Here is a 21,647-nt window from a genome sequence, read left to right as displayed (position 1 = left end):
CCAAAGTCCGGAGCCCCCCTCCGATTAGGACGCAGTTCAGATAATCTGCATGCAGTCACGATGCAGCCAACAACGACCACACGATTATTATGTCCTTGTGTTTACTTCCTTGCAATCACAGGGGCCTAGCAGCGAACATAACCCGAGTTATTGGGTCTGGCACAACATGTGGTGAAATACCCACCTGCAGGTAGCGCACAATTTCCCTTCAAGCAAAAACAAAAAAAGGGTAGCAGACAATGCCCTAGTTGATATAAAAAATGCCCTAGGCCCCCCGCCGACGCCAAACTTCACTCTGCAATCCTCGCAGGGCAATCGCCATCGATGCCACGACACACGGGGATGTAGGAGGACCACGTCGGTTTATTCGTCACCAGGCTTTGATAAGCATCGTTCTGCACATCTTTTATCGAATCTTATGGGTTTTGTATGGATTATGAGATTACTCCCTTTCGTTGCTCCAGATGGGTAAAAATAGTCACCAGGAGCAGGATTTTCTTTTGGCATTCAAACTTAGGAACTATGTTGTTACTGTTCGATTAGGAAAATTAGGACCATGGGATGATGTCTACTGAAGCAGGATTAACCACTGAAGGTGCGTCGAAATCTTTATGAACTCTTCTACCTATTGTATTAAATCGGTGATCAATTTTATGGGTTTGTAGTGATGCTGCAAAAGCTCTATCTCAAAGCCATTTGGGTGGTCCCTATGCTGTAGAAGATTTGAACTTATATCTCTAGAATCAAATTTCACAGAATATATTGCTTTTGGATCTGCAGATGATATCACGTAATCTACTGAATCTTCTGTTAAACTGTTTTCTCTTTTAGTTTAATAAACTTAACTCATTATTTGTGTTAGATCTAGAGCTTAGAAGATGGTTCTAATGCTTCATCAACGAACAAAAATTAATATGAAGGACGACATGTATATGGAGATACTCGATGTGATGATGATGGCCGAGGTATGCTGCCTTACGTGATAAGTAATGTTCTACTGGAAGTAGCATGTGCATCTTTAAAATAGCTATATGTTGAGGAAAAAGTATGTGAGGTTTGTTAATGTCCCAAAAGAGGTTAAATGGTTTGATAACTTTATGCATTTGGAAAACATATGAATGACATTGATATTGATACATTCATAAACGAATTTCCATCTAGGGTTGTAAGAAGAAAGTTTAAGGTAGAATATTAATTATTTGACTCTGAATAGATTTTAAGTGTTTAGTGATACCATTTCACACACACACACACACACACACACACACACACACACACAGGCGAGCCCTGGCACAATTGGGACGGGGATAGAACGTGCGAGACATTATTCCTACTGAGAGACATCTCTGCCGCCATATAGCCCCAACCAAGATGTTGAACCAAACAAGAATGAGAACGAGGGTCCCTCCGGCTAGCGGGGGGCTCAGGTCCACCGCACCTCCATGGCCCAGAGGCGATAAGAGATGGGGCAGACCAGCTGCAGCGCCGATGGGAGGAGGAGAAAAGCATGGGATCTTTTCTTGCGGAGGAGGAACAAAGGTAGAATATAGTTCTTTATATAGTTATTGGTCGTTACCACAAAAGTGTGGCATATATCAATTTTGTATTTCACTAAACGTATTACACAAAGTTGGCCCAACCAAGCATGCACACATATACATAAAACACTTCACTAACAACGGGTACTATCCAGACTTGGGCAGCCAAAGCATACGTTCGAAACAGTCTAACTACAAACATATTAATTTATGGACCAAGGAAATTTTACCTAGTGTAAATTTAAAAAAAGAAAGATAACTCTTAATCATTTTTTTACTAATGAACCAAAGGGTCTATTACAATATTGGCTACAGATAGCGAGCCCAATATGTGAGTGACCAAAATATTGACGTTGAAGCCCAATGTACTACGGAAGAAAAACATGTAGCCGAGTGTTTCGTCGGATGCCGAGTATTATTTTACGGGTACTTGGCTTATGCACCAATAAGCCAAGTACCCAAAATAAAGCACATGGCATAAAAAAGATTCTCGGCATATTGCGGGCTAATGCAAGAACTGATAAAAAAACTCCCGCTTTCCACTATGCACTCGTCTTATCTAGGAAAGAAAATAATACTCGGCCTATAGGCGAGCCTCGGCATTGTGGCTGTCACATGACCATCCTCCACGGGCCTGATGTCCCCGTGGTAGTGGGCTATGTAAGCCAAGTACCCGCTAACAACGTGCTCGTCTTATATTTTCCTTTTTATTTATTTTAAAACACCCACCACTTCGCATCCCTGCAAGGCGAGTATGCAAAAAATAAGCCCTCTTGCTTCGCGCCTTGAACTTATATAGCTGGTTATATGTTGTCGCCGGCGCGGGATGATGGGTCGGACGGGAGGAAGAAGAAAGACGCGGCCGAGATCGGACTGATGCTTAAAATAAAAAATCGGACAAGTTGCTAAAAGACCGGTCTGCTGTAAATGGAATAGTACCATACCGGTGGCTGAGTAGTGCACAGACCGGCATATATGTGCACCGCGCATCCGTTTGGAACAGCCGGGTGCGGTGGCGCGCGCTTCTGACTCCAGCTACAGAGGGCTAAAGGGTTGGCACTCGGTTGACGGGAACGCACGGCGCTGCGGGGTTACGCTCCCAGCCTGAGAAATTGAGTCTAAGCAGTGCCAACCCGCCCTCCGAAGCTGGAGTCATAGGCGTGCACCACCACGCCCGGCTGGTGCAGCGGACGAGAGGCACGCATATAATCCGGTGTGAACCTTGCTGTGCTAGCGATATGGTACTATCGTTCTTAGAGAAAAAGTCTAACCGTCTCCATCTTTGGCTGCCGGCATGTGAAGGCGCAAAACCGCCAAAAAAGAGTTGGCGTGGATGAGCTCCGGCATAGATTCCTACCGCCACCTCAGGGCGGCGAGGTTAGGGTTTCTCATCATGTGGCTACATTTGGTATCACGTGCTTCATATCTATGCATGGCGTCAAAGGCGACGACTACGGCTGCAAGGCGCTGGTCCTTCACGACACGAGCACGAACACTTCCAGACTATTATCCACAAGGTCAATCCGGCTCCGGTAGGGAAGCCGCGACAAGGGTGCATCGGTGGCTCGTTCTGGCAACAGTAGTGATCATCTGGTGGTATCCAAATTTCGCAGCATTTTTTTTTATTTTTGAGATGCTTTGTATTTCTGATAAACTTTATAGCAGATCTGATCCTTTATGTAAAAGAATAAACTAATGGTACTCCGTCCATCCTTTAATGTAGTGCGCCCACGCTTTTCGAGATCTAATTTTGACCATAACTTCAACCAACATTAGCGACTGCGGCCGTATCATGGAGATACCTTTGAATTCGTATTTGAAAAAGTATTCAAAGGTATAATTTTTCAGTAAAATGATTTATGTATTATTGGTCTAATTTATGGTCAAATTTGAATCTCGAAAAGCGCGTGGACACTATATTATGAAATGGAGGAAATATATTTTAGTCAGCTTTGCAACGAGCTATGTTTGGTTGCCGAATCCAATTAGTTAGAATGACACCCCCACTGCAGCGTAATGTTTTTCACTTCATTAAATGTACAATTTAATAAATAAAAACATGTCCATCATGGTGTAGTAGAAAACCTTCAATATATATGATCAACTAAGTCCAAAATTGGCACGGGCATGCACCTGCTTTCTCTCCCTGGCAACCCAATCGTCTCACGGTAAAATAGCTGTATCCTACACAAGGGAACATATTAGTTTAAGTTTTAAACTTGGAAACTTACTATTTTGCATCTGAAGCTTACGGTTTTCTCGATTGTTCGTATTAAGTTTGGGAGTTCAAATATTTAGCGACAATTCTTGTACAAAAGTTATGATTTTATCAGTTGTGTGTACTAAGTTTCAAAGGTTGAAAATTAACAGAATTTTTTAAAACTCCTCAAAATGTATTCAAAATGAACCTTATTTGAAAACCCTCATCACCAGAATTACGAATATGAAAACAAAACTTAATTATCGGTCGTGCGTACTAAGTTTAAATAATGGAATGTTTGAGAACTCCTCAAAATGTATTCAAAATGGATCTTATTTGAAAGCCCTCATCACCACAAATAAGAATATGAAAACATAACTCAATTTAGACTTATTATTCAAAAGATATGAAAGATTAAAAATAGAAAGCCAAAAGAAAAAGTCGGCACGAGTGAATCAATGCCGCGCACATGTGTGGTACAAATCCTCCTCAACTAAGTTGCCAAAAGTATCCAAGGGGTTGTTTGGTTCCAAGCCACAACTCGGCACACTTTACCACACCTCAATTTAAGCAAGTTTGACTAAGTTAGATGTGTGTTTTGTTCTAGCCACGACTAAGATATGTCATAGATACAAAAAGAGTGTGACAAGATTATCTAAGGAAGGTCACAGTGTGGTCAAAAATTTGAGCACCTCAAGTAAAGTAACTGGCGAAAGTAGTCACAATCAAAAGACCCTAAATGTCTTTCTCGTGGACATGTGCCCCCGCCGCGTCGTATCATCAGCAGGCTTTTCGGTGATTTCATGGGTCCTACCACTTTGCTACATGTGAACCAATATTAGTATCATTTCAGAGAAGACCAATAGTAACATACCGCTAGTTCAACCTTGAACGCACCAGTATACTCATCCCTCCTTTCCGGTTTATACGGCTCATATCTCGTTCGTCCCACATCTCGTCACGTTCGCGTCCACCTGGGCCTGGGTGGCTTTTGAATAGATCCAGCGCCTGTGGAACGTGATCCCATCTTCGAGTAGGAATTGATCAAGGCAGGAGCTCGTACGTGTGCACAATTTGCCGGAGGCAGCCAAGTCATGTACTAGCCTATTTGGACATAACGAAAGCAGTGTACATACTTGTGTTTTGATTGATCGATTGATGGGCATGTACCTGAAAATCTTTAATCGGATTAGCATAGTAATCATGGAAAATATGAGGTTCATGGTCTCCCTTATTGTACGATTCCCTAAACTAACCGAGTAGATCGTACATGAAACTTGCATGGTATCTCGTACACATAGTCCCTGAGCGGACGTGCCCTGGGGTCCCGTACAGCAAGCTGGGGCCTCCTCCTGCCTTGGGATCGCGACATCAACGTATAGAGCAGCATGTCTAATTTAGTCCCCAAACAACAAGTTTTGAAACTTTGTCATATATCATCGTATAATCTATTGATTAACCTAGAACCTCAACCCTATAAAAACAACATGTTTACGCCTCTTTGGTTCATAGGATATGAATATCATATGAACGGAAAAATCATATGAAGTGAGATGACATTTGATTGATAGGATAGGAATTGTTTCATTGAGTCTACGAAAATGATTTTTTCCTTTGAAATGTGAAGCATTGATTTCTATCCTACATAGTAATAGGAATCCATTCATACAAACCAAAGGGCTCCAAAGGAATTTTTCCTTTGAAAACCCTATCCTACGAAATTTCTACAAACCAAAGGATGCCTTAATTTAGTCTAAGTACCATCATAATTTAAGCAATATGTCTATGCAACAACATGTTTTACATTTTACATGAACTGGAACCTCAAAATTCATGTAAATTTTAGGAACTGTCGGGGGCAACCCCAGTAGATCCCCAACTGATTATGACCTAAGGAGGAGAATGCTTACCTGCTGGCATATAGGATGTAGAGGAGAGGCACTGAGCGATGGGTGAGAACGCAGATGAAGGGTGGGCGGCGATGCAGATGAGCAGGCGGGGCAGGTCAAAGGAAGAGGACCACTGGGTCGCGGGCAGCCACATCAGGGCAACACTGCGCATAAAAACATGGGAGCGCAGACAACACTAGTAGAAAAGGGGGCAAATGTTCAGGCCGGGTAAGCCCATTAGTCCCGGTTCAGTCTAGAACTGGGACCAATGGGTGCATTGGACCCGGTTCGTGAGCCCAGGGGGCCGGCCGGGCCACGTGGGCCATTGGTCCTGGTTCGTCTGGACCTTCTGGTCCCGGTTTGTGGGACGAACCGGGACCAATGGTCCTGGCTCCTGGCCCACCACCATTGGCCCTGGTTGGGGGCATGAACCGGGACCAAAGACCCCCTTTGGTCTTGGTTCATGCCACCAACCGGGACCAATGGTGGTGCCTATATATACCCCCTCGCGCAAGAGCAGAGCACACTGCTCTGTTTTTTCTGGCCGAGGGGGAGAGGGCTTGGTGGTGCTCTAGCTCACCTCCTATGCACACAAGGTGTTCGATGGAATGCCCGAGCCACACTACTTAAGCTTTCTCCTCTCCAAGCTCGACCTCCAAGCTCCATTTTCCTCAATATTTGTCTAGGTTTAGCGGTCCGTCACGCCCCGCCCCGTCTTCACCTCAGTTGATCACCCGTGCTGATCTCATCACCGGCACCACCGTGGTGAGCCTCTTGTTCTTATCTTCTTTCTAAAAGGAAAAATATTCTTACTTGTATGTTTAGATAGATACTTGTATCATTTTCTTACTTTTATTATTGCATCTTATATAGTGCGATGGTTTTGGTATCCGCCCCCGTCGGCCCTCATCCTGTCTATGATTCGGATGTGGTATATATTATCTTTATAACTATTGGTTCATTTATTGTTTATGAAAATTATGCCGACCAACGTGACATAGATTTTATTTATCTAGGAGGTATGTGAACCGGAAATTCCAACCGACCCTATTGTTGAGAGGTTCAATTTAGTTGAAGAAGAAAACAATTTCTTGAAGGAAAAAATAAAAAAATTGAGGAGGAGAAGATGATATTGGAGTTGCATGTTGCGAATGTCGTCGATGATCACAAGATCAAGATGGATGCAATGCGCATGAAGATTAGAAAGATTAGCAAATACGCCGTTCATACCGATGCTTGGTATCATTATGCCGTTGGATCAATTGTTACCTTGGTTGCGATTATGATCGCGTTTGTTTTCGCATTGAAATGTTTTACATAGTTTCAATGTATGGTTTAATTAATTAGATTCTCTGGAGAGCTATATGTTGTTAGATGAGAACTATGTATGTACTTTGGTTTTAATGTGATGATGAACTTATATTAATTTGTTCACTTCATTATCTATTCATGATGTTCTGTAATGGTTTTTGACACACTTAATTATATATAACGCACGCAGATGAACCGGCAATGGATGTACGGTGACAGACACACCTCCGAGTACATTAAGGGCGTGCATGAATTTCTCGAAGCGGCTGAGGCAAACAAGCAGAATGGTTTTATGTGTTGTCCATGCCCTAATTGTGGGAATACGAAGTTTTACTCTGACCGGAAAATCCTTTACATCCACCTTCTTTACAAGGGTTTCATGCCACACTATAATGTTTGGACAAGGCACGGAGAAATAGGGGTTATGATGGAAGACGGCGAAGAAGAAGAGTACGATGACAACTATGTGCCCCCTGAATACGGTGTTGCTGCAACGGGGGGAGCTGGTGAAGATCAAGAGGAACCAGACGATGTGCCCAATGATGCTGCAACGGGTGAAGCTGCTGAAGATCAAGAGGAACCAGACGATGTGCCCGATGATGATGATCTCCGCCGGGTCATTGTCGATGCAAGGACGCAATGCGAAAGTAAAAAGGAAAAGCTGAAGTTCGATCGCATGTTAGAGGATCACAAAAAAGGGTTGTACCCCAATTGCGAAGATGGCAACACAAAGCTCGGTACCGTACTGGAATTGCTGCAGTGGAAGGCAAAGAATGCTGTGCCTGACAAAGGATTTGAGAAGCTACTGAAAATATTGAAGAAGAAGCTTCCAAAGGATAACGAATTTCCCAACAGTACATACGCAGCAAAGAAAGTCGTATGCCCTCTAGGATTGGAGGTGCAGAAGATACATGCATGCCCTAATGACTGCATCTTCTACCGCGGTGCATACAAGGATATGAACGCATGCCCGGTATGCGGTGCATTGCGGTATAAGATCAGACGAGATGACCCTGGTGATGTTGACGGCGAGCCCCCCAGGAAGAGGGTTGCTGCGAGGGTGATGTGGTATGCTCCTATAATACCACGGTTGAAACGTCTGTTCAGAAACGGAGAGCATTCCAAATTGATGTGATGGCACAGTGAGGACCGTTAGAAATACGGGAAGTTGAGAGCACCCGCTGACAGGTCGCAGTGGAGAAAAATCGAGAGAAAGTACTGGGATGAGTTTGCAAAGGACCCAAGGAACGTATGGTTTGCTTTAAGCGCGGATGGCATTAATCCTTTCGGGGAGCAGAGTAGCAATCACAGCACCTGTCCCATGACTCTATGTATGTATAACCTTCCTCCTTGGATGTGCATGAAGCGGAAGTTCATTATGATGCCAGTTCTCATCCAAGGCCCTAAGCAACCCGGCAACAACATTGGTGTGTACCTAAGGCCATTAGTTGAAGAACTTTTAGAGCTGTGGAATGGAAACGGTGTACGTACGTGGGATGAGCACAAACAAGAGGAATTTAACCTAATGGCGTTGCTATTCGTGACCATAAACGATTGCCCGCTCTCAGTAACCTTTCAGGACAGACAAACAAGGGATACCACGCATGCACGCACCGTTTGGATGACACCGAAAGTATATACCTAGACAGATGCAAGAAGAATGTGTACGTGGGCCATCGTCGATTTCTCCCGACCAACCATCAATGTCGAAAGAAAGGCAAGCATTTCAAAGGCGAGGCAGATCACCGGAAGAAGCCCGCCATGCGTACCGGTGATCACGTACTTGCTATGGTCAATGATTTACACGTAATCTTTGGAAAGGGTCCCGGCGGACTAGGTGTTCCGAATGACGCTGAGGACGTGCACCCATGTGGAAGAAGAAATCTATATTCTTCGACCTACCCTACTGGAAAGAGCTAGAGGTCCGCTCTTCAATCGACGTGTTGCACGTGACGAAGAACCTTTGCGTGAACCTATTAGGCTTCTTGGGCGTGTATGGGAAGACAAAAGATACACCTGAGGCACGGGAGGACCTGCAACGTTTGCACGAAAAAGACAACATGCCTTCGAAGCAGTATGAAGGTCCTGCCAGCTACGCTCTTACGAAAGAAGAGAAAGAAATTTTCTTTGAATGCCTGCTCAGTATGAAGGTCCCGACTGGCTTCTCGTCGAATATAAAGGGAATAATAAATATGCCAGAGAAAAATTTCCAGAACCTAAAGTCTCATGACTGCCACGTTATTATGATGCAACTACTTCCGGTTGCATTGAGGGGGCATCTACCGGAAAACGTCCGATTAGCCATTGTGAAGCTATCTGCATTCCTCAATGCAATCTCTCAGAAGTTGATCGATTCCGAAATCATGCCAAGGCTAAGGAGTGATGTGGAGCAATGTCTTGTCAGTTTCGAGCTGGTGTTCCCACCATACTTCTTCAATATCATGACGCACATACTAGTTCATCTAGTCGACGAGATTGTCATTCTGGGGCCCGTATTTCTACACAATATGTTCCCCTTTGAGAGGTTCATGGGAGTCCTAAAGAAATATGTCCATAACCGCGCTAGGCCAGAAGGAAGCATCTCCATGGGCCATCAAACAGAAGATGTCATCGGGTTTTGTGTTGACTTCATTCCTGGCCTTAAGAAGATAGGTCTCCCTAAATCGCGGTATGAGGGGAGACTGACTGGAAAAGGCACACTAGGAGCGGACTCAATAATATGTAGGGACGGGCATTCTTGGTCTCAAGCACACTACACAGTTTTACAGAACTCTACCTTGGTGACCCCGTATGTTGATGAACACAAGAACATTCTGCGGTCCAAACACCCGGAGTAGTGCAATGACTGGATTACATGTGAACACATCAGGACTTTCAGCAGTTGGTTGGAAACACGTCTCAGAGGTGACAACACTGTTTGTGATGAGTTGTACTTGTTTTTTTGACCGGGAAACAGTAGGAAAGGCTCCTACTGTGTAAATATATTAAGGATCAAATAGGACTGTACAGGGGTGATAATTACATGGTGGGGGGGGGGGCTTGGCCACTTTGTGACCAAGACAAGATAAGAGAGACAATGCAAGGGGGTCTAGTGTAGAGAGTTTACAAAGTTTAGTACAAGAGGCCTACGGTCCTCTTTGACCCTATATTGAAGGAATTCAAACTCCTTTTTGAATCTATCAAGCCAGGACCGAAAGGAAGGATCTATTGCTCTAAAATGCTTGTTGTTCCTCTCCTTCCATATGCTCCTCGCCGCCACAGCAAATTTTTCAAACAGCATAGGCGTGGGGTGGTTGGTTTTTTGGTCCTCAATAGCTTTTAACTGTTGGAAATATGCCCTAGAGGCAATAATAAATTGGTTATTATTATATTTCCTTGTTCATGATAATCATTTATTATCCATGCTATAATTGTATTGATAGGAAACTCAGATACATGTGTGGATACATAGACAACACCATGTCCCTAGTAAGCCTCTAGTTGACTAGCTCGTTGATTAATAGATGGTTACGGTTTCCTGACCATGGACATTGGATGTCGTTGATAACGGGATCACATCATTAGGAGAATCATGTGATGGACAAGACCCAATCATAAGCCTAGCACAAAGATCGTGTAGTTCGTATGCTAAAGCTTTTCTAATGTCAAGTATCATTTCCTTAGACCATGAGATTGTGCAAACCCCGGATACCGTAGGAATGCTTTGGGTGTGCCAAACGTCACAACGTAACTGGGTGGCTATAAAGGTACACTACGGGTATCTCCGAAAGTGTCTGTTGGGTTGGCACGAATCGAGACTGGGATTTGTCACTCCGTGTGACGGAGAGGTATCTCTGGGCCCACTCGGTAGGACATCATCATAATGTGCACAATGTGATCAAGGATTTGATCACGGGATGATGTGTTACGGAACGAGTAAAGAGACTTGCCGGTAACGAGATTGAACAAGGTACCGGGATACCGACGATCGAATCTCGGGCAAGTACAATACCGCTAGACAAAGGGAATTGTATATGGGATTGATCCAATCCTTGACATCGTGGTTCATCCGATGGTATCATCGTGGAACATGTGGGAACCAACATGGGTATCCAGATCCCGCTGTTGGTTATTGACCGGAGAACGTCTCGGCCATGTCTGCATGGTTCCCGAACACGTAGGGTCTACACACTTAAGGTTCGATGACGCTAGGGTTATAAAGGAAGTTTGTATGTGGTTATCAAATGTTGTCCGGAGTCCCGGATGAGATCCCGGACTTCACGAGGAGTTCCAGAATGGTCCAGAGGTAAAGATTTATATATGGGAAGTCCTGTTTTGGTCACCGGAAAAGTTTCGGGTTTTATCGGTAACGTACCGGGACCACCGGGAGGGTCCCGGGGGTCCACCAAGTGGGGCCACATGCCCCGGATGGCTGCATGGGCCAAGTGTGGGAGGGGACCAGCCCCAGGTGGGCTGGTGCGCCCCCCCCCACCAAGGCCCAAGGCGCAAGGGAGAGTGGGAGGGGGCAAACCCTAGGTCCAGATGGGCCTTAAGGCCCACCCTAGGTGCGCCCCCCTCTCTCCCCCTCTGTCCGCCTCCCAGATGGGATCTGGGGGCTGCCGCCGCCCCTAGGGAGGGAACCCTAGGTGGGGGCACAGCCCCTCCCCTCCCCCTATATATACTTGAGGTTTTGGGGCTGCCCTGCACGCGATTTGATCTCCCTCTTGGCGCAGCCCTGCATCTCTCCTTCCTCCTCTCCCGCGGTGCTTGGCGAAGCTCTGCTGGATCACCACGCTCCTCCACCACCACCACACCATTGTGCTGCTGCTGGATGGAGTCTTCCTCAACCTCTCCCTCTCTCCTTGCTGGATCAAGGCATGGGAGACGTCACCGGGTTGTACGTGTGTTAAACGCGGAGGTGCCATCCGTTCGGCACTAGGATCTCCGGTGATTTGGATCACGACGAGTACGACTCCTTCAACCCCGTTCTCTTGAACGCTTCCGCTTAGCGATCTACAAGGGTATGTAGATGCACTCTCCTTCCCCTCGTTGATGGTTTCTCCATTGATAGATCCTGGTGACACGTAGGAAAATTTTGATTTTCTGCTACGTTCCCCAATAGTGGCATCATGAGCTAGGTCTATGCGTAGTTTCTATGCACGAGTAGAACACAAAGCAGTTGTGGGCATCGATATTGTCAATTATCTTGCCGTTACTAGTCTTATCTTGATTCAGCGGCATTGTGGGATGAAGCGGCCCGGACCAACCTTACACGTATGCTTACGTGAGACCGGTTCCACCGACTGACATGCACTAGTTGCATAAGGTGGCTGGCGGGTGTGTGTCTCTCCCACTTTAGTCGGATCAGATTCGATGAACAGGGTCCTTATGAAGGGTAAATAGAAATTGGCAATTCACGTTGTGGTTTTGGCGTAGGTAAGAAACGTTCTTGCTAGCAACCTATAGCAGCCGCGTAAAAACTTGCAACAACAATTAGAGGACGTCTAACTTGTTTTTGCAGCAAGTGTTTTGTGATGTGATATGGCCAAAAAGGATGTGATGAATGACAGATGTGATGTATGAGATGATCATGTTCTTGTAATAGGAATCACGACTTGCATGTCGATGAGTATAACAACCGGCAGGAGCCATAGGAGTTGTCTTAATTTATTTATGACCTGCGTGTCAACATAAACGTCATGTAATTACTTTACTTTATTGCTAACCGTTAGCCGTAGTAGTAGAAGTAATAGTTGGCGAGACAACTTCACGAAGACACGATGATGGAGATCATGATGATGGAGATCATGGTGTCATGCCGGTGACGATGATGATCATGGAGCCCCAAATATGGAGATCAAAAGGAGCGAAGTGATGATGGCCATATCATGTCACTATTTGATTGCATGTGTTGTTTACCATGTTTTACATCTTATTTGCTTAGAACGACGGTAGCTTAAATAAGATGATCCCTCCCTAAAATTTCAAGAAAGTGTTCTCCCTAACTGTGCACCGTTGCGAAGGTTCTTCGTTTCGAAGCACCACGTGATGATCGGGTGTGATAGATTCTTACGTTCGAATACAACGGGTGTAAGCCAGATTTACACACGCAATACACTTAGGTTGACTTGACGAGCCTAGCATGTACAGACATGGCCTCGGAACACGGAGGACCGAAATGTCGAGCATGAGTCGTATAGCAGATACGATCAACATGTAGATGTTCACCGATGTTGACTAGTCCGTCTGACGTGATGATCGGACACGGCCTAGTTGCCTCGGATCATGTTTCACTTAGATGACTAGAGGGATGTCTATCTAAGTGGTAGTTTATTGAATAATTTGATTAGATGAACTTAATTATCATGAACATAGTCAAAAGGACTTTGCAAATTATGTCATAGCTTACACTTTAGTTCTACTATTTTAGATACGTTCCTAGAGAAAATTTAGTTGAAAGTTGATAGTAGAAATTATGCAGACTGGGTCCGTGAACTGAGGATTGTCCTCATTGCTGCACAGAAGGGCTATGTCCTTAATGCACTGCTCAGTGAGCTGAACCTCAAGCGTCAGTTGTAGATGTTGCGAACATCCAACATACACGTTTTGATGACTACATGATAGTTCAGTGCATAATGCTAAATGGTTTAGAATTGAGGCACCAAAGACGTTTTTGAAACATCCCAGAACATATGAGATGTTCCAAGGACTGAAATTGGGATTTCAGGCTAGTGCCCATGTCAAGAGGTATGAGACCTTTGACAAGTTTCTTAAACCTGCAAACTAAGGAGAAAAGCTCAATGGTTGAGCATGTGCTCAGATTGTATGAGTACAACAGTCGCTTGAATCAAGTGGGAGTTGATCTTCCAGATGAGATAGTGATGGTTCTCCAAAGTCACTGCCACCAAGCTACTAAAGCTTCGTGATGAACTATAACATATCAGGGATAGATATGATCCTTGAGCTATTCGCGACACCGCGAAAGTAGAAATCAAATAGGAGCATCAATTGTTGATGGTTAGTGAAACCACTAGTTTCAAGAAGGGCAAGGGCAAGAAGGGATACTTCACGGCAAATCAGCTGCTGCTCTAGTGGAGAAACCCAAGGTTGAACCCAAACCCGAGACTAAGTGCTTCCGTAATAAGAGGAACAACCACTTGAGAAGAATTACCCTAGATCCTTGGTAGATGAGAAGGCTGTCGATAGAAGTATATTGGATTTACATTATGTCAATGTGTACTTTACTAGTACTCCCAGTAGCACTAGGGTATTAGATACCGGTTCGGTTGCTAAGTGTTAGTAACTCGAAACGAAAGGCTACGGAATATACGGAGACTAGCTAAAAGGTGAGATGACGATATGTGTTGGAAGTATTTCCAAGGTTGATCAAATATCGTACGCTCCCTCTACCATCGAGATTGGTATTAAAACCTAAATAATTGTTATTGGGTGTTTGTGTTGAGCATAGACATGATTGGATTATGTCTATCACAATACAGTTATTCATTTAAGGAGAATAATGGTTACTCTGTTTATTTGAATAATACCATCCCAATCATAGTGATACACATTTTCATGCCAAAGGTATAAGATAGTAATGATAGTACCACACAAATTTGGCACTGCAATTTGAGTCATATTGGTATAAAACACATGAAGCAGCTCCATGTTGATGGATCTTTGGACTCGCTTGATTTTGAATCACTTGAGACATGCAAATCATACCACATGAGCAAGATGACTGAAAGGCCTCGTTTTCAGTAAGATGGAACAAGAAAGCGACTTGTTGGAAGTAATACATTTTGATGTGTGCAGCCCAATGAGTGCTGAGGCGTGTAGTGTATATCGTTATATTCTAACTTCACTGATGATTTAAGTAGATACTGAGTATATTTACTTGATGAAACGCAAGTCTGAATTATTGAATGGTTCAAGTAATTTCAGAGTGAAGTTGAAGATCTTCGTGACAAGAGGATAAAATGTCTATGATATGATCATAGAAATGAATATCTGAGTTACGAGTTTGGCACACAAATTAAGACACTGTGGAAATTGTTTCACAACTAATACCGCCTGGAACACCATAGTGTGATGGTGTGTCCGAACATCATAGTTGCACCCTATTGGATATGGTGCGTACCATGATGTCTCTTATCAAATTACCACTATCGTTCATGGGTTAGGCATTAGAGACAACCGCACTCACTTTAATAGGGCACCACGTAATTCCGTTGAGACGAAACCGTTTGAACTATGGTTTGGAGAAACCTGAGTTGTCGTTTCTTAAAAGTTTGGGGCTGCAACGCTTATGTGAAAAAGTTTCAGGTTGATAAGGTCGAACCCAAAGCGGATAAAATGCATCTTCATAGGACGCCCAAAACAGTTGGGTATACCTCCTAATTCAGATCCGAAAGCAATAGGGATTGTTTCTAGAATCGGGTCCTTTCTCGAGGAAAAGTTTCCCTTGAAAGAATTGAGTGGGAGGATGGTGGAGACTTGATGAGGTTATTGAACCGTCACTTCAACCAGTGTGTAGCAGGGCACAAAGAGTTGTTCCTGTGGCACCTACACCAATTGAAGTGGAAGCTTATGATATTGATCACGAGACTTTGGATCAAGTCACTCCCAAACCTCGTAGGACGACAAGGATGCGTACTACTTCAGAGTGGTACGTAATCCTGTCATGGAAGTCATGTTGCTAGACAACAATGAACCTACGAGCTATGGAGAAGCGATGGTTGGCCCGGATTCCAATAAATGGCTCGAGGCCATAAAATCCGAGAGAGGATCCATGTATGAAAACAAAGTGTAGACTTTGGCAGAACGACTCGATGGTCGTAAGGCTGTTGAGTACAGATGGATTTTAAAAAGAAGACAGACAATGATGGTAAGTGTCACCATTGAGAAAGCTCGACTTGTCGTTAAGATGTTTCCCGACAAGTTCAAGGAGTTGACTACGATGAGACTTTCTCACACGTAGCGATGCTAAAAGTCTGTTGAAATTATGTTAGCAATTACTGCATTATTTATGAAATCTTGCAAATAGGATGTCAAAACATTGTTTCCTCGATGATTTTCTTGAGGAAAGGTTGTATAAGATACAACCAGAAGTTTTGTCAATCCTGAAAATTGCTAACAAGTATGCAAAGCTCTAGCAATCCTTCTAAGGACTGGAGTAAGCATCTCGGAGTTGGAATGTATGCTTTGATGAGATGATCAAAGATTTTGGGTTTATACAAATTTTATGAGAAACTTGTATTTCCAAAGAAGTGAGTGGGAGCACTATAGAATTTCTGATGAGTATATGTTGTTGACATATTGTTGATCGGAAATGATGTAGAATTTCTGGAAAGCATGCAGATTTATTTGAAAAGTGTTTTTCAATGAAAAACCTGGATTAAGCTACTTGAACATTGAGCATCAGGATCTATAAGGATAGATCAAAAACGCTTAATGGTACTTCCAAATGAGCCCATACATTGACATGATCTTGAAGGTGTTCAAGATGGATCAGGCAAAGAAGGAGATTCTTGCCTGAGTTGTAAGGTATGAAGTTAAGACTTAAAGCTCGACCACGGCAGAAGAAAGAGGAAGGACGAAGGTCGTCCCCTATGCTCTTGTCATGGGCTCTATGCGATATGCCATGCTGAGTACCGCACCTGATGTGTGCCTTGCCACATGTCTGGTGAGAGGGTACAAAGGTGATCTAGGAGCAGATCACCAGATAGCGGTCAAAATCATCCTTAGAGGAATAAGGATATGTTTCTCGGTTATGGAGGTGATAAAGAGTTCGATGTAAAGAGTTACGTCGATGCAAGCTTAACACCTATCCGGATAGCTCTGAGTAGAGATACCGGATACGTATAATGGAGCAACAATTTGGAATAGCTCCAAGTAGAACAGTTATTTGAAATGGCTCCAAATATAGCGTAGAGATTTGCGAAGTACATACGGATCTGAATGTTGCAGACCCGTTGACTAAAACCTCTCTCACAAGCAACATGATCAAACCCATAACTCATTGAGTGTTAATCACATAGTGATGTGAACTAGATTATTGACTCTAGTAAACTCTTTGGATGTTGGTCACATGGCGATGTGACCTGTGAGTGTTAATCACATGACGATGTGAACTAGATTATTGACTCTAGTGCAAGTGGGAGACTGTTGGAAATATGCCCCAGAGGCAATAATAAATTGGTTATTATTATATTTCCTTGTTCATGATAATCGTTTATTATCCATGCTATAATTGTATTGATAGGAAACTCAGATACATGTGTGGATACATAGACAACACCATGTCCCTAATAAGCCTCTAGTTGACTAGCTCATTGATCAATAGATGGTTACGGTTTCCTGACCATTGACATTGGATGTCGTTGATAACGGGATCACATCATTAGGAGAATCATGTGATGTACAAGACCCAATCATAAGCCTAGCACAAAGATCGTGTAGTTCGTATGCTAAAGCTTTTCTAATGTTAAGTATCATTTCCTTAGACCATGAGATTGTGCAACTCCCGGATACCGTAGGAATGCTTTGGGTGTGCCAAACGTCACAACGTAACTGGGTGGCTATAAAGGTACACTACGGGTATCTCCGAAAGTGTCTGTTGGGTTGGCACGAATCGAGACTGGGATTTGTCACTCCGTGTGACGGAGAGGTATCTCTAGGCCCACTCGGTAGGACATCATCATAATGTGCACAATGTGATCAAGGAGTTGATCACGGGATGATGTGTTACAAAACGAGTAAAGAGACTTGCCGGTAACGAGATTGAACAAGGTACCGGGATACCGACGATCGAATCTCGGGCAAGTACAATACCGCTAGACAAAGGGAATTGTATACGGGATTGATCGAATCCTCGACATCGTGGTTCATCCGATGAGATCATCGTGGAACATGTGGGAACCAACATGGGTATCCAGATCCCGCTGTTGGTTATTGACCGGAGAACGTCTCGGCCATGTCTGCATGGTTCCCAAACCCGTAGGGTCTACACACTTATGGTTCGATGACGCTAGGGTTATAAAGGAAGTTTGTATGTGGTTACCGAATGTTGTTCGGAGTCCCGCGTGAGATCCCAGACGTCACGAGGAGTTCCGAAATGGTCCCGAGGTAAAGATTTATATATGGGAAGTCCTGTTTTGGTCACCGGAAAAGTTTCGGGTTTTGTCGGTAACGTACCGGGACCACCGGGAGGGTCCCGGGGGTCCACCAAGTGTGGCCACAAGCCCCGGATGGCTGCATGGGCCAAGTGTGGGAGGGGACCAGCCCCAGGTGGGCTGGTGCGCCCCCCCACCAAGGCCCAAGGCGCAAGGGAGAGTGGGAGGGGGCAAACCCTAGGTCCAGATGGGCCTTAAGGCCCACCCTAGGTGCGCCCCCCCTCTCTCCCCCTCTGGCCGCCTCCCAGATGGGATCTGGGGGCTACCGCCACCCCTAGGGAGGGAACCCTAGGTGGGGGCGCAGCCCCTCTCCTCCCCCTATATATACTTGAGGTTTTGGGGCTGCCCTGCACGCGATTCGATCTCCCTCTTGGCGCAGCCCTGCATCTCTCCTTCCTCCTCTCCCGCGGTGCTTGGCGAAGCTCTGCTGGATCACCACGCTCCTCCACTACCACCATGCCGTTGTGCTGCTGCTGGATGGAGTCTTCCTCAACCTCTCCCTCTCTCCTTGCTGGATCAAGGCATGGGAGACGTCACCGGGCTGTACGTGTGTTGAACGCGGAGGTGCCGTCCGTTCGGCACTAGGATCTCCGGTGATTTGGATCACGACGAGTACGACTCCTTCAACCCCGTTCTCTTGAATGCTTCCGCTTAGCGATCTACAAGGGTATGTAGATACACTCTCCTTCCCCTCATTGCTGGTTTCTCCATAGATAGATCTTGGTGACACGTAGGAAAATTTAGAATTTCTGCTACGTTCCCCAACAGTAACCGGCCAGGGAAGGGCTCCCAATTAATATGGAAAGCATGCCAGCACTGCCTACTGAATGGGCATGTGAAGATCATGTGCTCAACTGTTTCTTCAATGCTTAGTCCACACAGGAGGCAGTTGTGATCGTCCCCAATGTTGTAGTGTCGTCGTTTGAGCATGTTCCGGGTGTTTAACCTGTCATTGAGCAAGAACCAAGCAAAGACCTTCAACTTCATCGTGCACTTAGACTTCCATAGCCATCTAAACACTTGGTGAGATTGGACATCCTTGAAGAAGAAACGGTAGTAATATGTGGCTTTGAAGATGGTTTTGCCCCAAGTATAGTGCCAGACGTCTGATGAGGATGCCATGGTTTGAAACGATGACACAATCGTTTGCATGTGTCGTACCTCGTCCAGCGCTTGGGGAGAGAGCGGAAGGTGGAAGGCCATCCCAAGTGACGTCATCCCCAAGAAATCACGGACGGAGACATCTTCATTGGTTGCATGTGAGAAAGCCCGGGGATGTGATTCCTGTAGTACTTGGTCGGCCCAGAGATCTTTCCATAGGAGGGCCGTGGTGCCACAGACAATGTTGATACGAGATACTCCATGGAAGCAAGGAGTTAGCTTGAGCACATCCCTCCACCAGAAGGATCCGACTGGGTCTACTGCATGCGGGATTTTTTGTTGATAGTACGCGTCCCAAGTAAGTTGCACCCAAGGTATGTCTAGTTTGTTATAAAATTTGTGAAGGTATTTCATAAGTAAGGCTTCATTCTGGATCTTGAGGTTGAGCACACCAAGGCCTCCCTTGTTTTTTGGTTTACATACCATATCCCATGCCGCAAAAGAATTACATTTCTCCCCTTGATCGGTCTTCTTAATCCAAAGACATCTTCTCCTGATTCTGTCCAACATTTCAATGAGTTTTGGAGGGAACTTTAATGTGCACATGGCATAAATGAGCAAGGATGTGACTGAGGTGTTGAGCCATGTTAGCTTGCCAGCATAAGACATAAGGGAAAGCGTTGAGGTCAGGTTCCTCTCTACTTTACTGACAAGTGGCATGAGATCCTTAATTGAGGGTCGGGAGGTGCAAAGGGGCAGGCCGAGGTATGTGAAAGGCATGGAGCCAATGGAACACCCAAAAATTCTTGCAATATCGTGGACAGTCCAACATCCAAGTTAATGGGTATGATTGTGGACTTGTGGAAGTTGATCTTCAGGCCAATGGATTGAGCGTAGTCGGTCAGAATGTTCTTGATGATCAAAGCTTGACTAGGGCAGGCCGGCATGAGCAGAATCGTGTCATCGTCGTATTGGACAATAGGGTAGTCCATATTGCCATTGGACGGGAAGGGCAAGTTAATTAGACCTCTCCTGAAGGCGTCATTAATTGCAGATTGTAGCAAGTTGGCTGCCAGGACGAAAATGAGAGGGGAGAGGGTGTCCCCCTGCCGGACCCCACGTCGGCAGTGAAATTGTCGCCCCGGCACCCCATTGAGAAGTACGGAGGATCGCCCAGAGGAAAAAATTGTTCTTATCCATGACAGCCATTTATCATTAAACCCCATGTGTTTCATGATGTTGATCATCGCTTTTGCTCGACACCTTTAATTCATGACGTAACCTCTTGAATTTTCGACACAGAACTGTGGCTGCATTAGAAGAGTTAACAGGCCGATCCCAGACTTTTTTGACCACATCCATAAATCCCGGGTGAAGGAGCCAGTATGATTCGAATCTGAATAATTTGGCACGAGGAATTTTCGTTTCAGTGCTGACCACACAGGGTGTATGATCCGAGACCGGCTTGAAGAGAGGCTTGACTAGCGTGTTGGGATATGTCAAGGTCCAGTGGAGGGAGGTGAAAAACCAATCAAGTTGCTCAAGTAAAGGATCTTGTTGCATATTGCTCCACGTGTAGAGACGACCCTTGAGCGGCAGTTCAACTAAATTGTGCTTACGAATGATGTCATTGAAAGTGCACATGTCATTAGGATCACCTCTCGGCTTGTTGCGGTTCTCAGGGCCTCTAATATAATTGAATTCCCCAAGGAATAGACAGTCATCATTTGTTTGTAAGTTCATATCATATAGCCATTGAGTGAAATCATCACGAGCCGGGCCCGTGCAAGGGCCATAAATGTTATATAAGGCCCAGGATTGCGCCGAGAGAGTGCTAGTAAATTTGACACCCAAAACAAAGTCATGAGAGATGGCCACGTCTCCAGTAAAAGCAGAGCTATTCCAAACAGTAAGGAGGCCCTTGGAGGCACCACGAGAAGGAACGAAAGCAAACTTATCAAATCTCTTAGGGCAACAAGTTTTTATAAAAGCCAGGTCGATAAGAGGTTTCTTAGTTTCTTGCAGATAAACTATAGCGCAACCACTAACAGAAATAGCATTGGATAGAGCGAGGAGTTTTTTCTCCGAATTTAACCCACGAATGTTCCAACACAGAACATTCCAATTACGCAAAAGAGGCATAAGGTGATTAGCAAACTATTCCATAGAGGAAGAATCCTCCCCTGCATCCATGGATTGATCTTCAGGAGCTGCAGAGTGCACAGGAGCCAGCAGAGCATCATCAGTTAACTCACTGGGTGGTACAGCACAGCGGTTGATGCCGATGTCTTGCATGATGCGAAGAGGTGTGGGTGGTGGAGCCTGAGGTGCAGCAGTAGTTGAGGAGTTGGCAGCGGTCGAAGGAACCTGTCTTGGCTTGACTTTGGAGAAAGGAGCTCAAACATCTGAAATCTGTGGCACTCTGAATCCATCATAGCGAGTGGAGCGGGTACTG

This window comes from Triticum aestivum, chromosome 7A, assembly GCF_018294505.1.
Source record: "Triticum aestivum cultivar Chinese Spring chromosome 7A, IWGSC CS RefSeq v2.1, whole genome shotgun sequence".
Classification (NCBI taxonomy): domain Eukaryota; kingdom Viridiplantae; phylum Streptophyta; class Magnoliopsida; order Poales; family Poaceae; genus Triticum; species Triticum aestivum.
Note: the sequence above shows the minus strand (reverse complement) of the source record.